This window comes from Danio rerio, chromosome 19 (assembly GCF_052040795.2).
Source record: "Danio rerio strain M-AB ecotype USA chromosome 19, GRCz13ab, whole genome shotgun sequence".
NCBI lineage: Eukaryota > Metazoa > Chordata > Actinopteri > Cypriniformes > Danionidae > Danio > Danio rerio.
The window spans coordinates 31,246,726-31,259,999 of record NC_141039.2 but is presented as its reverse complement, the minus strand read 5'-3'; the positions used below and the strand labels follow the sequence as shown (position 1 = coordinate 31,259,999).

Below are 13,274 nucleotides of genomic sequence, written 5' to 3'. Positions count from 1 at the left end.
TAGATAATGGTGGGAAAAGTACTGAAAAATCAAGTAAATATACCATAACATGCCAAAAGTGTTGTGCTGGTGGGCATGGTGGCTAAGTGGTTAGCATTGTTGCCTCAAAGAAAGAAGTTTGCTTGTTTGAGTCTTGGCTGTGCCAGTTGGCATTTCTGTGTGGAGTTTGCATGTTCTCTGCAAAGACATGTGGTCAACCCAGGCTCATTGTAATTATGTACCCGTATATACATTTCTGAAGAGAGCAAAATACATCCCAGGAGCTACGTTTTTCTGCAGGTTTTGTTTTCACGAATCCACCAGAGTCTGATGTGTACGCTTTTTCAGATTTTAAATTTATTTCGCGAGTGCCATTTGTGCTTGTTGTTTTGATCTAAATCCACCAGAGGGCGGTGTCTACTGACTGATTTACTGATTGACCAACCGATCGATCCCCCAACTCTCCCCCTTCCCTATATATATATATATATATATATATATATATATATATATATATATATATATATATATATATATATATATATATATATATATATATATATATATATATATATATAGGCCTATGTTTTCAGCCTGTGTTGGTTTAAATTGGCCAAAATATGAAATGTCAAACATATTTTATAGACTTCCAAAAGTTTTTGCGTATAAAAGGAAGAAAGTTCAAGAAACGGACTGAAAAATGAAAGAAAATACAGCATGTAATAAACATTTGCATGCGGGACGTTGCAGTATAGGTGAATTGGATGAACTAAATTGTCCATAGGGAATGAGTGCGTGTGTGAATGCAAGAATGTATAGGTGTTTCCCAGTATGGGTTGTGGCTTAAAGAGCTCCACTGTGTAAAACATATGCTGGAATAGTTGGCAGTCAATTCCGTTGTGGTGATCCCTGATAAATTAGGGGTTAAGCCAAATGAAAAATTAATTAAAGAATGAAACTATGATGCATGAGTAAATATCTGTTCTAAAAGTAAGAATAAAAGGTAGAGAAACTCAAGAGTAGTAAGTATTATGAAGTCAAAATCAGTGTCATTTTCCTTCAAGGGTGTTTCTAAGTGTGAGTTAAATTATTTGTCGTTCGTGGACTATAAATCAAAAATGTGAGATTAAATTAATGTGAGAGCACATTACATTAAAATATGCACCTATAATAAGCCTGACAGAAAGCAGATTGATGCATTTACATGCCAAACGAAATCTGTTTAACTCAAGGTGCAAAAGTCTATAGCTGTGAAGATATTTTAATACTTAGGTTATGCACTTTTAACTAATAAGGTACAAGTGTCCGGCAGTTGACACCTCAAACCAAGCTCATGCAGCACTGATAGAACAAATACAATTTGTGCATGTATTTATAAACGTAACATTCTGTAGTGCATTTTGTCCACCCAGGCTCGTTCTTTGACTTGAGATTGGCCTGTCTGATGTCATTTTTCTATGCGTGATTTGATTGCACGGGAATCACAGAACACGATTGCCAAATGATGATCATGTTTCTGACAGATTTTTTACAAGTTATGTTGTCTTGATAATGTCAAATTGTCATGACAAAAGTAAATACAGGTTTTGATGTATTTTGGTTATGTCAAGTTGCCATAACAAAGACATCTCAAACAATGCCACCTTTGCATTTAAAATGACATAACTGAACAAATATGTCATAAGCATGAACAAAATCTTATTCTATTTAATCTCTAAAGGTTTCATGATAGTCTTATTAACACCACCTTCAAAGTAGTGTTATCAATTATCCAGCTTAGCCAATCACTGACAATAAAAAGCAGATAGTGACTTCAGGGTGAATAAAGTAAAAGTATACCAATACCGAACTAAAATATAGTAATTAAAAAAACACATTTATGAACTATTTATAATAGTTCTACTTATAAAGTTTTAATCCTTAGAAAAAACTACTGAATGACAATAATCTGAGTATATGTAATTTGTTTCTTTACACCACGACGTTTAGCCTGTGGCCCAATTTGGTGACTAGTGGATGATAGTAAATACAGGTGTAAGTGGGTTCTAAAATGCTTTGAGCTTTTCCACTTTTGACCACTTCAATAGGTTATTGAAAATGCTTTAAATGGGATTGCTTCTGCAACACAAATACTCATGTGGTGATACATTTCTGACAGCCACAAAAGATTAATGTTATGAAATGTGAACTAACTAAAATATATATGTATATTTTTATTAGCTTGCTTTTCGTTTCTCATTGGTAACACTTTACAATAAGTACAAGTTGTTTTAGATAATGTTAGTTAATGCATTTAATAACATAAATAAACAATAAACAATATGCTACATTTATTACAGTATTTATTCACATTAGTTAATGTTAGATAATGGAAATAATATTGTCCATTTTTATTTCATGTTCATGTTAACTCATGCTTAGTTCATGTTAACTCATGGTGCATTAACTAATGTTAACAAGTATGAATTTGGATGTTGATAATGAATTAAAAAATGTTTTAATGTGATTAATAAATGCTGTAAAGGTATTGTTCATCATTAGTTAATTTTAGTGAATACATTATCTAATAAAACCTTTTTGTAAAGTGTGACCCACTCTTTAATTGTAGTAATACTGGGGTGTGAAAAATTGAAAAATAAAATACTTTCTGCCATAACTAAATTGCTATTTAAAAAAAAAATTCCAAAAATAAATGAAAAAAAAAATAAATAAAAAAGATTCATTAATATAAACAAACTAAAGCTGTGACTGTGCTGGGATTTTACATTTTTAAAAAGAAATATCAGCATATCTATGTTTTCTGGCATAAGCTGAGGTCTTTGCACATTTACATTGTCCCCTGCTGAAAAAAAAAAAAAAAAAAAAAAAAAACTCTTTCACTGGGGACTGAGATGGCTGCTGTGGAGTGGAGAGGAAAGCCTTTCCTAAAACAGAGAGCAGAGTGCACAGAGGTGGTCAATAGGCCTTTTGATCCAGGGGACGGGTGACTGGCAAAAAAAAATGATTATAAAATTACTATTTAAATAGTAAGATAGAGACAGGAATTGAACATGATTATGAAGGTGAATAATTAATATTACTTGTATAATTAATTAGTATAAGTATGATACTCTTACAGTAGGAAGATATAATCTTGAACATTTTTAAATATTAAATAATAATTATCAAATTATTTTAATATGCATAAACTAATTTGAAAAGGAGAGGGTAAATATAATTTATTACCTGGTTCTATAACAGAACAACTTGCTCTTTCATTCTGAAAAACATCTTCACCCTTTCGCTATGAAAACACTGATGCAACGTGTGATCCCCTTAGCACTCGTTGAAGCAAGCGGAGCTGCAAAACATCCAGTCAGCGTGGTTTGGCTTATTAATAGTTTTTTTGCATACAGACATCTGTGACAGTAGTTTTTCACTATACTGATGGTTTATGTGCATAATATTAGTTGTTCTGTTAGTGTAAAGTAAACGTAATTTTGCAATATTTGCACACAGTTGGTATTTTGTCCAAGTGGTGCTCGCTGCAGAGTCATTTGAGGAGAGCTGAGCTCCAGCGAGGGGGAGCTTAAGCTTGAGCTCCACCTTTTTTGCACTTATTCTACAAGTGATGTCACTGGGGGTAGGGTTAGGGGTGGTGTTGGTGTACGCATTAAAACAGCTTACAGGAGGAGGAGCGACAGCTCATGCTCCCCCTCGCTAGAGGTCAGCTCTCCTCAAATGGCTCTGCAGCGAGCACCTTCTCATTTTGTCTGGCACACCTCACCAATGTCATTTTAATCTGCCGCCCGACTTCTTGCTTGCTTTATGTGCAGGTAAAGTGAGTTTGCGCCTATAAGCACAGCGCCTCTCTGTTCAAACAATGTATCGTGATACGTTTAACATTTTTACCAGTTTGAAACGTCACATATTTCAATCGATTTTCAACCACATCACAGTGAATCGGTAAATCCATATTTGTTGGTAAACTTCAATTTTTGCATTCTTAAATTCCTTTAATTTATTTTGTGCTTTTCTTGAAACTCAAAGTGCTTTACACATTGGAGGGAATCTTCTCATTCACCTCCAGTGTACAACATCCATCTGTATGACACGACGGCAGCCATATTGCACCAGATTGCACACCACACACCAGCGAGACAGAGTGATGACGGAGGAGACAGAGTGATGATATGTGGATGGTTAGGAGACCATGATGGACGGAGGCCAGTGGACAAATTTGGAATTTTTAATGACCACACAGATTCAGGTTTATCGTGTCATTTGAAAGACAGTGCTTACTGACAGTGTAGAGTCCTTTTCACTATACTGGGGCATTACGACCAACACAGACTGCAGGTTACGTGCCACCTGCTGGCCTCGCTAGCACCACTTTCGGCAGCAACCTAGCTTTACCCTGTGGTCTCCCATCCAGGTACTGGCCAGGCGCAGCCCTGCTTAGAGCTGCTGGCAATTCTCTATTCTTCAATGGAGTGGGTGGAGCTAAAGACATATTTTGGAATGCTGTGTTCACTGTGGAATTTTCAACACAGAATCTAGGATAATGCATTTTATCTGTAAAGATTCTGCTATTAAACATGATTGCTTTAAAAATAACTCATATTAATGCGAAAAGATGTATTCAGCAGAAGCATACATGATCGATTGCAATCCCAGAGCTCACAACAGGTCTGTCTTCCAAGGGTTTTTCAGTTATTGTTAAAAAATCAATTTCCCTATATGGAGAAAATGATTAAGTTTTTGTTTCAGGAACCCTACTACTGTTATTATGAATGTGATTCCCTCAGTCCCCTAATAGAAGACTCAATCTAATATTCTAAATGCCAAAATACTACAGTTAATGTCACTATAGTTAGTTTTCATAAAGGCTGTCCTGCTCTTCATATACATAATCACACATACAGAATGAAATAGAGAGGCGGAGAGGAGAGGAGAATATTGAGACGGTTTTAGCTGGCGTGTGTTCCTCTTTTGCTGACTTTACATTTTAATAAGGTGGAGGATTAGCTTAATGTCTGTTTCATCTTCAGCGCTCACAGAGGGGGCAATTCAACCCTTTTCCATGCGTTGCCATGGCGACAGACTTCCAGCAAGCCTCTAACTGTAATCTCCAGTCAAAATGTTTGCTTTTGTTTCGTTGGCAGTGCCTTGTTCACCATGACAGCTTCTCGACTGCTGCCGGGTTCAAAAATCTGTGCCTGTCTGTAAAAGCCTCACAATTCAGTTTTTTATACAGAGGCTGCCATTTGGAAGCTCAAAGAAGAAAGAGGAAATATTTTTAGGCCACAATTGAATAATTGTGGTTGTGTGTCAGTATTTAAAATGGAGCAAAAATTCCTGCGCCTGGCTGCGAAGGACAGACATTTCAAGTGTTTTGCTCTCTTGCGCTTCTCTTTTTTACACGTTTTCCGATCTGCAAGAGTACATGCTCACATATTTTTATTTATTTATTTGATGAAAAATAAAGTATATGGACAAATGCTAAATAAGGGTTTTATCTCAGTCAGCAGGTGATTGATAGTTGTAATCTACAGTAGGCTTAGTGGTTTACTACTCTGGAAGTTGTTTTATTATGATTGAACGGCTCTGTGTGTGCGTGTGTGTGCGTGTGCATATTCTTGTTTTGATGTGACACCAATCCTCTGGATTGCGACGAGTCGAAATCATCTTTGCTGTCCTGCCCATATTTATTTGATGTAAAGACAGTTAAGCTGGGTAGCTAATGTAATCCAAATAACATTTCAGCAATCTGTCACATTTTGTGCTATACTGTACTGGACCAGCTGCCTACTGAGGGACTGAAGGAAATAGTTCACACGTTCTTCTGTTGTTGGACACAAACAAGGCTGTGTAGACACCAGTCACTGGACCCATATAAACACAAGCTGAGCTGCTTCGAAATGTGTCATTAGAAAAATAGTATTAGCATGAATAGCAGTGTAGTTTGGACAGTTCAGGGAATGTTAGTGCTATGATGTATTTGTAAAATCTACTACAGTGTGTTTATTTGAAGTCAATGAGACTTATATTTAGACCATAAATTACTGCTATAACCACTGCTATAAATTTAAAACAACACTCACTGGCCACTTGATTAGGTACTCCTGTTCAACTGTTAACTCTGTTAACTCACATTTCTAAAGGTGATTTAAGTGACTTTGAACATGATATGGTTGTTGGTGCCAGACGAGCTGGTCTGAGTATTTTAGAAACTGCTGATCTACCAGGATTTTCACGCACAACTATCTCTAGGGTTTACAGAGAGAGGTTTAAAAAAGAGAAAATCTTCAGCTAGCGGCAGTTTTTTAGGCGCAAATGCCTTGTTGATGCCAGAGGTGAGAGGAGAATGGCCAGACTGGTTTGAGCTGATACAAAGGCAACAGCAACTAACCACTCGTTACAACCGAGGTATGCAGAAGAGAATCTCTGAAAGCACAACAGTCCAACCTTAAGGCGGATAGGTTACAGCAGCGGAAGATGCAAAAAAACTATCATTGATGCTAACCAATCACATTCGTCAACAACAGAGAATACCAGTTTGTCAAAGTGGAGAAAAAGCAGATGCGGCTGGTGAATACAGTATGTATAGTGGTATGTGATTGGCTGTCATCACTGTGGCAATTGCATCATCACAAAGCTTCAGATATACCCTAGGTCAAGCATTAACACTGATACAATGTGATTATGGCATATAAGGCCCAGGTATACTAAATAAAAAAAAAGAAACAGAAAAAATAATTTCAAACAAAATCTGACCAAAATTAAGTTATTTTTAAGTTAGTATTGACAATTCCAAACAGCTCACCAAAGGGAAATTTTTGGGCAAGCTCGTTTTGGTGCTAAACACCTAGCTACCATTGGTCCGTGATGATTAAACAATAGATGGGTGTGTTCTGTAACTCTGCCTTCTTTGACGTGCTTCATATTCATGCAGTCAGACAAGAGAACAGCATTTAATACAACAAAACCAAAATAGCAACATGTTAGAAACAGAACCATTACTCAGCCTTATTGAACTACTTTTAGTCAAGGAACAAAATTAACTTTGTTTGAAGTATACCAGGGCCTTAGTGTCACATGACCTTTCAGAAATTTATAAAGTAAATTTTACATCACGTCCTGTAGTCTGCAATGATGCTATTCGCTTTAGGTGCGGTAGCAGACTGTAGGCATTAAACTAGCCAATATGGTGATGGCAAGTGCAGCTGCAGATAGTGAAGATGCCTCAAGTCAGAGACATTATCGACATGTGAGGTAGATATTGCTTTTTGTATGCACACTTGGTTTTATTGTCGCTTTTGAATTTGTGGTCTTGTGGAATCTGTGTTTAGAAAATTACTTTACTGAGCGTACATTTTACAAGAAATGATATCTGTCACTGACGCTCATACTCTTATCAGTCATCTCTCCTTTATGGGTTCAGTGAGAGCAGACTCCTGCTGCTCCATTGTGATGACTCCTGTATTAAGAAATGTATTAAGATGCTTCATCTCATATAATAGTGTCCATTGAACAACTGAGCTAAATAGTTATTAAAAATATAAATAAAAAAGAGTCAAAGAATCAAAACTTATAGCAATATGTTGATGTTTTAAAAATAGAAAGATTGTGGATAAAGTCTTTGTTTGCATGAAATAAGTTATTTGACATGCATTTCGAGGAATTTATAATTAATCAAAAATCTGTTTGTAAAGAAAGTGCAAAAAATTGTTGTGAAAAAAATTGTTGTGCTGCTTAATATTTTAATGGATACTGTGAGATTTGTTATTTGACATACACTCATTGGCCACTTTATTAGGTACACCATACTAATATCTGGTTGGACCCCATTTTGCCATCAGAACTGCCTTTATCATAGATTAGGCATAGGCATAGATTCAACTGTGTACTGGAAATATTCCTTACAGATTTAGGTTTACATTGACATGATAACATCACGCAGTTGCTGCAGATTTGTTGGATCCCAAAGGTGCTCTATTAGATTGAGTTCTGGTGACTGGGGAGGCCATTTGAGTACAGTGAACTCATTGCCATTTTCAGGAAAGCAGTCTGAGATGATTCACGTTTTATGACATGGCGCGTTATCCTGCTGGAAGTAGCCATCAGAAGATGGGTACACTGTGGTCATAAAGGGATAGAAATGGTCAGCAACAATACTCAGGGAGTTTGTGACGTTGACATTATGCTCAGTTAGTATTAATGGGTCATTAACCAGTAAATAAACTGGTATTAACCAGCCTGAACCTTTAATACAAGGCATACATCCAAATGTTGCCAAAATCGAGGCTCATCAGACCAGGTAACGTTTTTCCAATCTTCTATTGTCCATTTTTGGTGAGTCTGTGTGAATTGTAGCCTCAGTTTCCTGTTCTTAGCTCACAGGAGTGGCACCCAGTGGGGTTTTCTGCTGCTGTAGCCCAGCCGCCTCAAGGTTAGATTTGTTGTGTGTTGGGAGATGCTCTTCTGCATACCTCAGTTGTAACGAGTGGTCATTTGAGTTACTGTCGCCTTTTTATCAGCTTAAACCAGTCTGGCCATTCTTCTCTGACCTCTGGCATTGACAAATCATTTGTGTCCATTGAACGGCATCTCACTAGAGATTTTCTCTATTTTGGACCATTCTCTGTAAACCCTAGAAATGGTTGTGCGTAAAAAATCCAAGTAGATCAGTTTCTGAAATACTCAGACCAGCCGTTTTGCACCAACAACCATGTCTTTCTTCATCATTCTGATGCTCGATTTGAACTACAGCAGATTGTCTAGATGCTTAAATGTATTGAGTTACAGCCATGTGATTGGCTGATTAGAAATTTGCGTCAACGTGCTGTTGGACAGGGGTACCTAATAAAGTTGTCGGTGAGTTTTTTTCAATAAATTAATTATTTGTCATAAATCTCTGTTAAAAATGTGCAAACATTGTACTATGAAAACTGTTGAAATGTTGAAAAAATGAAAACTGTTGTGCTGCTTAATATTTCATTGGATACTGTGATCTTTTGTAAGGGATTTTTGATATATATATATCTCAAGAACTGTTCTTAAGAACATAATGTCTTATGTCTATCACTTCTGATCATTTAAATATGTCCTTGTTAAATGGATTAAAATGTTAATGTTAAATGAGTATTTAAAAATCCTGGCTAACTGTTTGAATGTTATTCCCAACACCTTAATCATTAAAGTCAACACTATAATATGACGTATAAGATCAGACAGAAAATCAGATAATAAAGCCATGTTTTCATGAAAAGCCAGGTCACATGACTCTTATTTTGACATTTCATTCCATCCCTTACAACAAACAACATTTCTGTTTCCAACATACTTTTAATGCTCATCTGTTTTCCTAAACATAATCTTCGCAGTTAAGTGTACTCAGGAGATTGATCCTACATTTAGTGTATGACGCTGGATTAACTGAAGTAATATAGTTTGAAGTATCTGTCATCAGTTTCTTGCCATTGCATCATTTGAGGAAACCGACAAGGATTTATTATGTTTACATGAATATATGGTTCTTTCGTCCAAAAAAGCTCTAGGGCAACAACGTTTTCATTTCACCAATGTCCATACATTTAAAATTTGTAATAAGAATATGACCATTATATAAACCACATGTAGATGATTACATGTGTATAAAAGGCAGATTTCTTAAGGCAAGCGGAAAAATCAATGTTCTAATCTGCCTCAACCAATCAGCAAGCCTTGTGTCAACTATACCGAGATCCGTTTTCCCAGCTGCACCTGCTTAGCGCGGTGTAATTCCAGCTTTTGACAGGTATTTATCTGAGGACATCATGAGTTTATTATAAAAGCTCACAAACACTGAGAGTAGGTCACTGGTTCTAGTCAGTGTCTCTAAGCTGATGGGAAATGATGAAATCATGCTTATAAGCTCGAAGCTGCAGATTTAAGCTCTTCCATACCTCAATCCCTGTTTGGGATTTTAATACAAGTTCTCCCGTTCCACAAACCAGCTCGGATGTTCTATTGATCCGCAGTCCGGCCTCTCTTTATCTGTCTCTGCGAAGGAATTAAACGCCTCACCTTGTCTGTCTTCATGGCAGCGCAGCACATGTCAGTATTATTTTTTCGATGTTTTGCGGCTGGTAGGTAATCCGTCTGAACAGATGTGTCCCAAATGGCATCTGCTGCGCTCACTTGGGCTTATGTAACGTGTTTGTGTCCTGAGAGGGCTGTGAAGGGCTCCATGCGGTCTATGTGTGATATTATGGAAGCAGTTTGTGGGGGTGTGATTCTGAATGTGTGGAACTGTGAAAAGATGCGAAAAGTTGTCTTTGGATTGGGCTTTTACTGGTCTGTGTGATTGAAGGGCTTCAATATGTGTCTGATTATCTTTTTTTTTTAGCCTAAAGATCACATTTTGAGTTCATCTTAGCATTTTTAATTCAATACAAAACAAGGAGTAATCTAGTTTAATGGTTTAACTACATTTTAGAAATCAATATATAAGTAAAATCAAGTATATTTTCTAAATCTCTACATGAATAAATTAAGCTTTATTTCCTATCACAATTTCTTTAAGGAAAACCAAACTTTTTTTGTTTTTGTGATCAACTTTTTATTGTTTTCTGCAAGACAAATGTTCAAAGAGAAAAAAAGACTATCGAAAAAATGGCTTAAAGGCGCTAATAATTAAAAACTACTTTTATTCTAGCCGAAACAAAACAAATAAGACTTTCTCCAGGAGAAAAAAATATTTTCAGACATACTGTGAAAATGTCCTTACTCTGTTAAACATCATTTGGAAAATGTTTAAAAAAGGGGAAAAAAAAAAATTCAAAGGGGGCTAATAATTCAGTTTTTTTTTAAACAACTACAGGATTTTTACTGTTTCCAAATTCATAAATGATATCACTGTTTTGGTGACAAAACGCGCAAAATTACTTATTTACAATATATAAATAATTGTGAACAAGATTTTTTTAACATGTGAAAGATCAGTAACAACATAGACTTTAATACATTGTTGGTTTTTGTGCAGCATAAGATTTTCATTTTTTTTTTCTCCCTAATTTGCTGTTGGTGGCTGTTTTTGCCCCTTTTGACTTTCATTATAATCTAATTTTTTTATTGCAAAACCATGACACCATAAAATCATGCCTTTTTGATTGTTGGTAGTTTTCTCTGTTGGGAAGAGGTAAAAATTGTCATTGTTACTGTTGATCATCAGTTGGCGCCATTAACCCTTTAGATAGGCCTGTGCCAAAAAAATAAATAAATAAAAAATTGCCTAGTTTCTGGATTTTATATGGGGTTATATGGAATATAACAGCAAATTAAAGTATGTGTATATACAGTACGTCTGTAAATGTGTGAAAGGGACCTTTGCACATTTACCTTGATGTGATGTTATATATATATCATCTCAGCTAAACTTAGGGCTGGGTGATTTGGCCTAAAATCAACATTATTTGAACATTTTACCTCAATGAATGAACGATTTTATATATATAAATGTGTGTGTGTGTGTGTGTGTGTGTGTGTGTGTGTGTGTGTGTGTGTTTATTTTTATTTATTTATTAATATTTTTTGCCTTTATAGTTCACTGACAAGTTTTCTACAGTAAATATACTCACGTATTACAAGTGAGAGAGGTTTGAATGAAGGGTGCATTACTTGATTTTAAAACAATTGAAGGAAACACACACTATCTGCTATATCACACACAATCACTAATTGCTATCTGCTGTCTCGCGGCTCTCCACACCACCCATACATTACAACACTACCAAACCAACCAATCACAGAGCTTGCGCTACGAGTATGCGACTGCGCAAAGGCTGCGCCAGACCGTACGTGTGCTCTCAATGCAGAAGTATAATGTAAACCAGCCTTACCAGAGCGGGGTCATGTGACTCAATACACAGTAAAGATAATAATCGAAAAAAATCAACCTGGGAAAATTAGATCGATTAAAGGTTCTAAATGTCGATTTCAATTATTTTTCGATTAATTGCCCAGTTCTAGCTAAAGTGACTCTCAGAACTTCTCTGAAGATGAAGTGTCCTTGAATGTGTCCTTGTTTAATGAGAACTAAACCATGCCTTTCCTTTACACATTCAGATTTATTTAGATTTTCATATCAATATTGATCACGTTTTATAATAATTTACCAACATTTTGTTGAATTAGTGATAACACTTTAAAATAATGGGCCATTAGTTAATGTTAGTTAACGTATTTACTAATAATAATACATTAATTACTGCATTTATTCATCTTTGGAAACGTTAGTTAGTTGAGTTAAATAACGTAAGTTCATGTAAGCTCACGTGCATTATTAACGGTGCTTATGTTAACAAGAACAACTTTGTTGAACTATGATTAATAAATGCTTTACAGATTATGCATAACACATGTAATATCCAAAGAATGATACTAAAATTATTCAAAGCAAATGATAAAGTGTTTACTGATTCATTCTATCTTTAATTTGAAATGTTAAAATACTGTTTTACACAAAATTTGAGTTTTGATATATTTACCATTGGAAATCAACAAAATATCAACAAAATATCATGAAGATGAAAATCTCAATGTGAACACACAAATAAAAGACACACACACCTTTCTTTCTTTCTTTCTTTCTTTCTTTCTTTCTTTCTTTCTTTCTTTCTTTCTTTCTTTCTAACAACCAAAAGAACCAAGAAAACAACACCACAAGTGTCAAAACACCATACGAAATAATTCAATTTAAGTGAAGCAAACATAAATAACACAGATACTGTGCTGAAGTTTTTGTCGAATACTGATTTTCATGGTACAGTACAGTACAGCAGATCATGAACATTAATAAGAGAGAGAGAAAAATAAGAGAGAGTTCCTTCAAGTGCACACACAGCTCCTCGTCACCTTTCATGTCAGTTTGCTGAGAGAGACTGTATTTTAAGCACACTCAGGAGAAACCCAAGTTTAAAGTAACCAGCTAAATTAGCATGCTGGGTTAAGAAGGGCTGCGATGTTTCAGGACTCAGGGCTTGTCTCTCAAGGCCTTATTGAATGCTCTTTTTTTTCTTCTGTTTTTATAATTGGGTCACTGCTTTTCTCAGATGCCTGTGTGTGTTCTTGTCCTCCAGGGAGAGTTTGATGCACTTTTTTTCCCCTGCTACCTTTGTCTTCTGTCTGTGAGATGCTATTTCATTTCCTTGTGTGCTTGCTTAGCATCCTTTTCTGACAGCCTCCCTCACCCCGTCTCTCAGACTGACAGCTTTTGTTTCGCACAGTCTGATGTCTGTGTATGTCAGTATGTGAAAGCATCCTGATAGATAGAT

The 13,274-nt window shown here is 35.8% G+C and overlaps 1 long non-coding RNA gene across 1 annotated transcript in view; it reads right to left on the bottom strand.

Annotated features, from left to right (window-relative positions):
- The window catches only part of LOC147832585 (uncharacterized), a 104,482-nt gene extending 94,350 nt beyond the window's left edge, over positions 1-10,132 (bottom strand). Inside the window, exon 1 of the long non-coding RNA XR_015516976.1 lies at positions 10,027-10,132. This is a non-coding gene — a long non-coding RNA (uncharacterized LOC147832585). The remainder of the gene's footprint in view (positions 1-10,026) is intronic.
- Positions 10,133-13,274: the final 3,142 nt, after the last annotated feature.